The 8,264-nt window shown below is 44.2% G+C and overlaps 1 pseudogene; it reads right to left on the bottom strand.

The window, feature by feature from the left end:
- Nucleotides 1-305: 305 nt before the first annotated feature.
- LOC116418786 lies at nucleotides 306-815 on the bottom strand (annotated as a pseudogene).
- Between the last annotated feature and the right edge of the window lie 7,449 nt (nucleotides 816-8,264).

The raw sequence follows: 8,264 nt of genomic DNA, 5'->3' as shown, positions 1-8,264 counted from the left end.
GTTTTTTTTATTTTTATTTTTTTATGGTGCATGACCATGAGCACTATGGGAGTGTTTCAGGAATCAGAAAGGTGAGAAGAGGAGTCTATTTTTTTTGTTGTTGTTGTTATTTAGTTTTTATTTCATAATCATAAACTTAACTAAACTCTGCAATCCAGCTAGGCGTGGGAGGGAACAAGGAAAACATGGGACAGTTCCAAAGGGAACTGCAGCGAGAGCACAAAGATTTGAGAATACTGTGAGCAAATGGGGTGGAGGGTGCTCTCCTCGGCTGCAGAAGGAATGGTCTGGGGGTGAAGATAAAACACAAGTCAAACGTATTCAAGTTGTCCACAGTCAGCAATGGTGATCTTCTTGCTGGTCTTGCCATTCCTGGACCCAAAGCGCTCCATGGCCCCCACAATATTCATGCCTTCTTTCGCTTTGCCAAAGACCACATGCTTGCCATCCCACCACTCAGTCTTGGCAGTGCAGATGAAAAACTGGGAACCGTTTGTGGTGGGTCCAGCATTTGCCATGGACAAGATGCCGGGACCTGTATGCTTTAGGATGAAGTTCTCATCTTCAAATTTCTCCCCAGAGATGGACTTGCCACCAGTGCCATTATGGCGTGTGAAGTCACCATCCTGACACATAAACCCTGGAGTAATTCTGTGAAAGCAGGAACCCTTATAACCAAATCCTTTCTCTCCAGTGCTCAGAGCACGAAAATTTTCTGCTATCTTTGGAACCTTGTCTGCAAACAGCTCGAAGGAAACACGGCCCCAGGGCTCGCTGTCGACGGCAATGTCGAAGAACACGGTGGGGTTGACCATGGCTAATAGTATGGGGTTTTCCTTGGCAGAGGCGTCTGCAAAGCTGAAGAGGGGTCTATTTTTTATTGGACCTCAGGTGTACCTCCCACTGTGGAGTTGGGTGCATCAGGGTCTCAGACCCTGACACCATTAAGAAGGCAAATGCTGTAACCACTGTGGAAGTAATAGTAGTACCTCCCTTGTAGATTATTGTGAAGGATGCTGAGAAGAGCTGGTGGGGAACTTTGCAATGGATGGATCAGGCTGATAGTACCTGAACCCATTGCTTTGTCAATAAAAGTGGAGCAGCCAGCCCTGCCGGTGCTCCTGTTGTGATGTAAAAGGAAGTATATAGAACCGTCTACAAAATACCTCACCTGCCCCTAAAAACACTGAACCTGAACTATGTGGCCACTAGATATAACTAGAAGTATACAGGAAATACAGGACACAGAAACAGGATAAATGATCCTGTGAGGACACAACCAAATCTGGAATAAGGAAGAGTCCATATGAAAAAAAAGGGAAGGCCGGACACGGTGGCTCACGCCTGTAATCCCAGCACTTTGGGAGGCCTAGGCTAGCAGATCACGAGGTCAGGAATTCAAGACCAGTCTGGCCAACATAGTGAAACCCTGTCTCTATTAAAAATACAAAAATTAGCTGGGCATGATGACACGTGCCTGTAATCCCAGCTACTTGGAAGGCTGAGCCAGGAGAATCACTTGAACCCAGGAGGTGGAGGTTGCAGTGAGCCGAGATTGCGCTACTGCACTCCAGTTTGGGCAACAGAGTGAGACTTTGTCTCAGAAAAAAAAAAAGCACAAGTGGTTTCAGACCACATATCCCCATGCTGCGTACTGCATTTGGATCCTGATGAAATCAAACCAATTGTAAAAAAATTGGGGTGGTGTTTTAAAAATAAGGAAGTTAAAAATGAAATATATATTGGATGGTAGTAAAGAATTATCCATTTTATTGGATATGATAGTGATATTGTGGTTACATTTTTAAAAAATGTGTTACTTCCAAGTATCTATGAAGTCTTTATGAATAGGATGTCTGGGATTGTTTTAAAATACTCCACTCTGTCTCTAAAGAAAAGTGGCAGTAGATGAAGCAAGATTTGCAGAATGTTAATAATTGCTAAAGCTGGGTAATGGATATATGGGGATTCATAATACTGTTCTCACTGTTTTTGTATATAAAAATTTCTCTAACAAAAAGGTTTTTAAAAACAAATTTTAAGAGTGTCTCACTCTCTTGCCCTGGCTGGAGTGCAGTGGCACCTTCTTAGCTCACTGCACCCTCAACCTCCTGGGCTCAAGTGATCTTCCTGCCTCAGCCTCCCTCGAGTGTCTGGGCTCAAGCAATCCTCCTGCCTCGGCCTTCCAAAGTGCTGGGATTACATCCACCACACCCAGTCAATAAAATGTTTTCTAAAAATGTGTTAAAGTATATTGAGCACTCAATATGGCTTATCACATAGTAGTGCTATATTATACAAGTGTCTACATATTTGTTATTTTACTTACTACTTTTAGGTAACCTCTTTTGCCTAGGCATCAGGTTTAACCATGTGGGCTAAGAAGATAGGTCTAGGCAGAATTATAATGCCAGTAATGACCTAGCTTCGTGTCATGCAATGCCCTTTTGGTTCTGAAATTTATATCCTATTAGTGGGTGCAGTAAGAGAACTTGTATATTGAACAAATGCAGATATAATTCATTTTGCCAACCTGATCCTTGTTTTAAAAGACAGTATCAGCCGGGCACAGTGGCTCATGCCTGTAATCCCAGCACTTTGGGAGGCCAAGGAGGGTGAATCACCTGAGGTCAGGAGTTCGAGACCAGCCTGGCCAACATGGCAAAACCCTGTCTCTACTAAAAATACAAAAAGTAGTCAGGCGTGGCGGTGTGCGCCTGTAATCCCAGCTACTGGGGAGGCTGAGGCAGGAGAATTGCTTGAACCCTCGAGGCGGAGGTTGCAGTGAGCTGACATCATACCACTGCACTCCAGCCCAGGCAATAGAGTGAGACTCTGTCTCAAAAAAATTAAATAAAAGAAGGCCGGGCGCAGTGGCTCACGCTTGTAATCCCAGCACTTTGGGAGGCTGAGGCAGGCAGATCACGAGGTCAGGAGATTGAGACCATCCTGGCTAACACGGTGAAACTCCATCTCTACTAAAAATACCAAAAAAAAAATTAGCTGGGCGTGGTGGCGGGCACCTGTAGTCCCAGCTACTCGGGAGGCTGAGGCAAGAGAATGGCATGAACCCGGGAGGCGGAGCTTGCAGTGAACTGAGATCGCACCACTGCACTCCAGCGTGGGCGACAGAGCAAGACTCTATCTCAAAAAAAAAAAAAAAACTATACCACTTCTGTGAGACCTGTCCTAATCACTCTATTTAAAATTGCTATCCTGCCTGCTTCCCGAAGGCCCCACATGCCTTGTCAGATCACTTGCATTATTTTTCTACGGCTCTCCTAACAAACTAAACTCACATGTTGAATTTACTTATATATACCCTGTCTCTTTCCTCACCTTCCACCTCTGTCTACAGTGTAAGCTCCACAAGGGCAGGGATTTCTCTCTTTGTTTTCTTTTGTATCCCTGCTCCTAGAATGGTGCCTGAAACACAGTCAATGCCCAATAAAGACTTAACTGAATAATATGTTGTGTTTCCTAAACAAAGATCAGGCTATTCAAGCCATGGATCACACCCCTCACATTCATAAAAATGAAAATAAGGAATCGATGTGGGTTGATCTGCACCTTCTAATCACACCATCCCTGTGACCAGCGGCCATGTTTTCCAATGGCAGCTGGAGTCGGGTCTGTGGGTTCAAGTGCTACACCCTGCAGCAGAGCCTGTTTTGTCATTGACCCTTGGTGTGGGAGGCACTCAAGCCAATGGAACTGATTAGACTACGATTCAATTAGACTAAGATAATCGAGGAATGTTGCTATTTTAATCTTGACCATGTGAGACCATTTGACTATCATCCAAAGGGCTCAGCCAAAAAAAGATTGCCTAATGAGTTAATCCTAACTCACCACAATATATGAGAAAATGGGGCTGGGCACGGTGGCTCACGTCTGTAATCCCAGCACTTTGGGAGGCCGAGGCAGGTGGATCATCTGAGGTCAGGAGTTCAAGACCAGCCTGGCCAACATGGTGAAACCCTGTCTCTACAAAAATACAAAAATTAGCCTGACATGATGGTGGGTGCCTGTAATCTCAGCTACTCAGGAGGCTGAGGGGGGAGAATCACTTGAACCCAGGAGGCAGAGGTTGCAGTGAGCAAAAGAAAAGAAGAAAAAAAAAAAAAAGAAAGTGGGAAAATGGGAGGTCTTTTTTTTTTATTTAAGACGGAGTCTCGCTCTGTTGCCCAGGCTGGAGTGCAGTGGCGCGATCTCGGCTCACTGCAAGCTCCGCCTCCCGGGTTCACGCCATTCTCCTGCCTCAGCCTCCCCAGTAGCTGGGACTACAGGCGCCCGCCACCACGCCCGGCTAATTTTTTTTGTATTTTTAGTAGAGACGGGGTTTCACTGTGTGAGCCGGGATGGTCTCGATCTCCTGACCTCGTGATCTGCCCGCCTCGGCCTCCCAAAGTGCTGAGGTTATAGGCATGAGCCCCCCCGCGCCCAGTCCGGAGGCTTTATGAAATCAAGACACGTGTTCACATGTCGTCATCTCTTCCCAAACGTTATAGCTGAAAAATTTAAAGAGCTATTGATTCCAAGAGATGGCCCCGAGTTTAAACAAGACCTCTGCCTACTTGACAGCCTGACAAATTCCCACAGTGACATTGCCGTGATCCTTTCCTCCAACAGGGCGTGAAATAGTGCCCAGCCCCACGGGACTGGGTGATTGCTAGTGGGTACTTAGTCTTGCCGAATCTAATTTTTCCTTAAATAGTACCAATATGACAGCAATGTTGGGAGGTTGTCTCCTTGTCTCCTGCTGCCTCTGCATGTAGACATTGTCAACCTTGCTCAAGGGAAATGGGGTCGCCGGCTTTAGTCCAAGGTCCCTCTTGGCTGTTACTGGTAACCTTCCATGGAACTGGGCAAATCTCTTTCCTTTCAGGTGAAATTGCTCATCTGTAAATTGAGGGAATTGGGTTATCTAGTCCAACTTGGTCTAGACGGTCATAACATTTCTTCTTTAAAATTCTGTTATTAAAAAAAAAAAAAAAGATTTGGAACGGCCAGGTTGGAATTACAACTCCTGAAAGGACTTGTTCATTAAAAATAAAATAGCCGGGGGCGGTGGCTCATGCCCATAACCCCAGCACTTTGGGAGGCCGAGGCAGGTAGATCATGAGGTCAGAAAATCAAGACCATCCTGGCTAACACGGTGAAACCCTGTCTCTACTAAAAATACAAAAATTAGCCGGGCGTTGGGGCGGGCGCCTGTAGTCGCAGCTACTCCGGAGGCTGAGGCAGAAGAATGGCGTGAACCTGGGAGGTGGAGCTTGCAGTGAGCCGAGATCGCGCCATTGTGCTCCAGACTGGGTGACAGAGCGAGACTCCATCTCTAAATAGATAGATACATACATACATACATACATACATAAATACATAAATAAAGGGTCGAAAATGCCAATGATCACACAGATCAGGTATGCTTTTTCTATGAATCATAATCTCATAAGGCAACTTTTACTCTGTGCTATTTTAATTTTGCGATAGGCATTGTTCATTGGCCTTGCAATAATGTTTGCTCCTCTAGAGGGAGGTGTGCTCTTGGGTTCCGATTACTAGCTTGTACTCAAGCAAGCGGAGAGGCTGCTGAGGGCCAGAACTGTAGACTGTGCAGGACAGCAGACATTCCCCTCAAAGAAGGATTACATCAACAGACCCTGATGATAGTGGGGGCATGTTTGGTGGCTGATTTTTTATTTTTTATTTATTTATTTTTTTGAGACGAAGTCTCACTCTTGTCTCCCAGGCTGGAGGGCGACGGCGCGGTCTGGGCTCACTGCAACCTCTGCCTCCCCGCTTCAAGCCATTCTCTTGCCTCGGCCTCCTGAGTAGCTGAGATTACAGGCGCCTGACACCACGCCTGGCTAATTTTTGTATTTTTAGTAGAAACGGGGTTTCGCCATGTTGGCCAGGCTGGTCTCAAACTCCTGACCTCAGGTGATCCGCCCGCCTCGGCCTCCTAAAGTGCTGGGATTACAGGCCTGAGCCACCATGCCCGGCCTGTTAGGTGGCTGATTTTATAATTAATCCTCATTAAAGAACTCCTGAGGAACTAACTCCTCAGTAACATTTTTCAGAAGTTGTCGTTCATCCAATCAGGATTTGGTTTACTTTAAAATAAGCTGGGTGCAGTGACTCACACCTGCAATCCCAGCACTTTGGGAGGTTGAGGTGGGCGGATCACTTGAGGTCAGGAGTTTGAGACCAGCCTAACCAACATGGTGTAATCCCGTCTTTACTAAAAATACAAAATTAGCCAGGTGTGGTGGCACATGCCTCTAATCCCAGCTACTTAAGAGGCTGAGGCAGGAGAATCACTTGAACCCAGGAGGCGGAGGTTGCAGTGAGCCAAGATCGCACCACTGCATTCCAGCCTGGGCAACAAGAGTGAAACTCCGTCTCAAAAAAAAAAAATAATAATAATAAATAAAATAAAATAAAACACATGCTTTAACAAAAGAATAACAATAACAAAAATAGATGTCTAAAGGGCCTTAGACTGGGAGTGTGCATGCTAATGAACTTGCTGAGGCTCACGTCATCTTTCTGGGCCTCAGCTTTCTCATCTGTAAAATGAAGATATTGAACGGATAAAGCCTCTGACATGTCCAGAGCTGCCCTCTTCAGTAGGGAGTCAAGAGCCACATGTGACTACTGAGCGTTTGCATGTGGCTAGTTTGGATTGTAAGTGTAAAATACACACTGGGTTATGAAGAGAGTATGAAAGAAACATGTATAGAATAATTTTTAAATGTTGGGTACGTGTTGAAATGGTAATATTTTGCATATATTGGGTCAAATAAATATTTACATTAATTTCACCCGCCTTTTGGTGAGATAGGAAATGTAAATTCCGTTAGTGGATATGTGATATACAGGATAAAACAACATACAGAGGAAGGAACTTCCCCCCAGAATCTGTCCAAGTTAAACTTATATAAGATACTTTTTTAGGCTGGATGCTGTGGTTCACACCTGTAATCCCAGCACTTTGGGAGGCTGAGGATCTCTTGAGGCAAAGAGTTCAAGACTACACTGGGTAACAGAGACATACCACCTCTACCAAAAATTTACAAATTAGCTGGGTGTGCTAGTGAATGCCTGTAGTCCCAGCTACTTAGGAGGCTGAGGTGGGAGGATCATTTGAGCCCAGGAGGTCGAGGCTTCGGTTGCAGTGGGTGACAGAGTGAGACCCGGTCTCACACACAAAGACTCTTTAAAATTTCATATTCAGGAATATTAATCCTGAAGTTAAAATTGCCATTCCAATTGGTTTAAATACAGATGATATACAGAGAAGGGGGAAAATGAGACTTCTTGAGAATACATAAAAGGAGACATAAAATACCTGGGTTTTTTTACCCAACAATGTTTTGTTAGTTTATTAGTTTGTTCCTCAAACTTTTCTGCCAAAGATGGAAGAACATCACTGAGGTGCTTCTACTCCACCTCGAGGCATGACATTTCTTTCAAATCTCGTTTCAGCTTTAAAAAAAGTCCATGTGAATTTTTCATTCCACTTCATACTAAATTCCTGTTAAATCGTTTTAATTTATTTTTAAAATTGATACATATTAGATGCACTTTTTTTGGTACATGTGATAGTTTGATATATTCATATAGTCAAATCAAGGCAATTGGGATATTTATCACCTTAAATCTTTATCTTTATCTTAGGCCAGGTGCAGTGGCTCACGCCTGTAATCCCAGCACTTTGGGAGGCTGAGGCAGGCAGCTCACTAGAGGTCAGGAGTTCAAGACCAGCCTAGCTAACATGGTGAAACCCCATCTCTACTAAAAATACAAAAAGAAAAAAAAAAATTGGCCAGGCACAGTGGTGCACACCTGTAATCCTAGCTACTCGGGAGGCTGAGGCAAGAGACTTGCTTGAACCCAGGAGGTGGAGGTTGCAGTGAGCCTAGATTGTGCCACTGTACTCTAGCCTGGGGAACAGAGCGAGACTCTGTTTCAAAAAAAAAAAAAAAATTATTTTCTTTACCCTAGGAACATTTGTATTATTCTAGCTAATTTTGAAATATACAATCAATAAATATTAACTATAGTCACCCTACTGATCTATCAACACCACGTCTTATCTCTTCTATCAGCTTAAAACAAAATTCATCTGAATTTTTCACTCCAGTTCATAATAAATTTCTGTTATTTTTGAAGTTTTAAACTCCCATCAAGTAATGATACTCCAGAAAGTAGTTCCCCACATTTAACCTGTAGTTTTCCTGAGGCACATCAGGATGATC

Source organism: Piliocolobus tephrosceles, chromosome 5 (assembly GCF_002776525.5).
Source record: "Piliocolobus tephrosceles isolate RC106 chromosome 5, ASM277652v3, whole genome shotgun sequence".
NCBI classification, from domain to species: Eukaryota; Metazoa; Chordata; class Mammalia; order Primates; family Cercopithecidae; genus Piliocolobus; species Piliocolobus tephrosceles.
The sequence above is the reverse complement of the archived record's forward strand: the minus strand, read 5'-3'. Positions and strand labels throughout refer to the sequence as shown.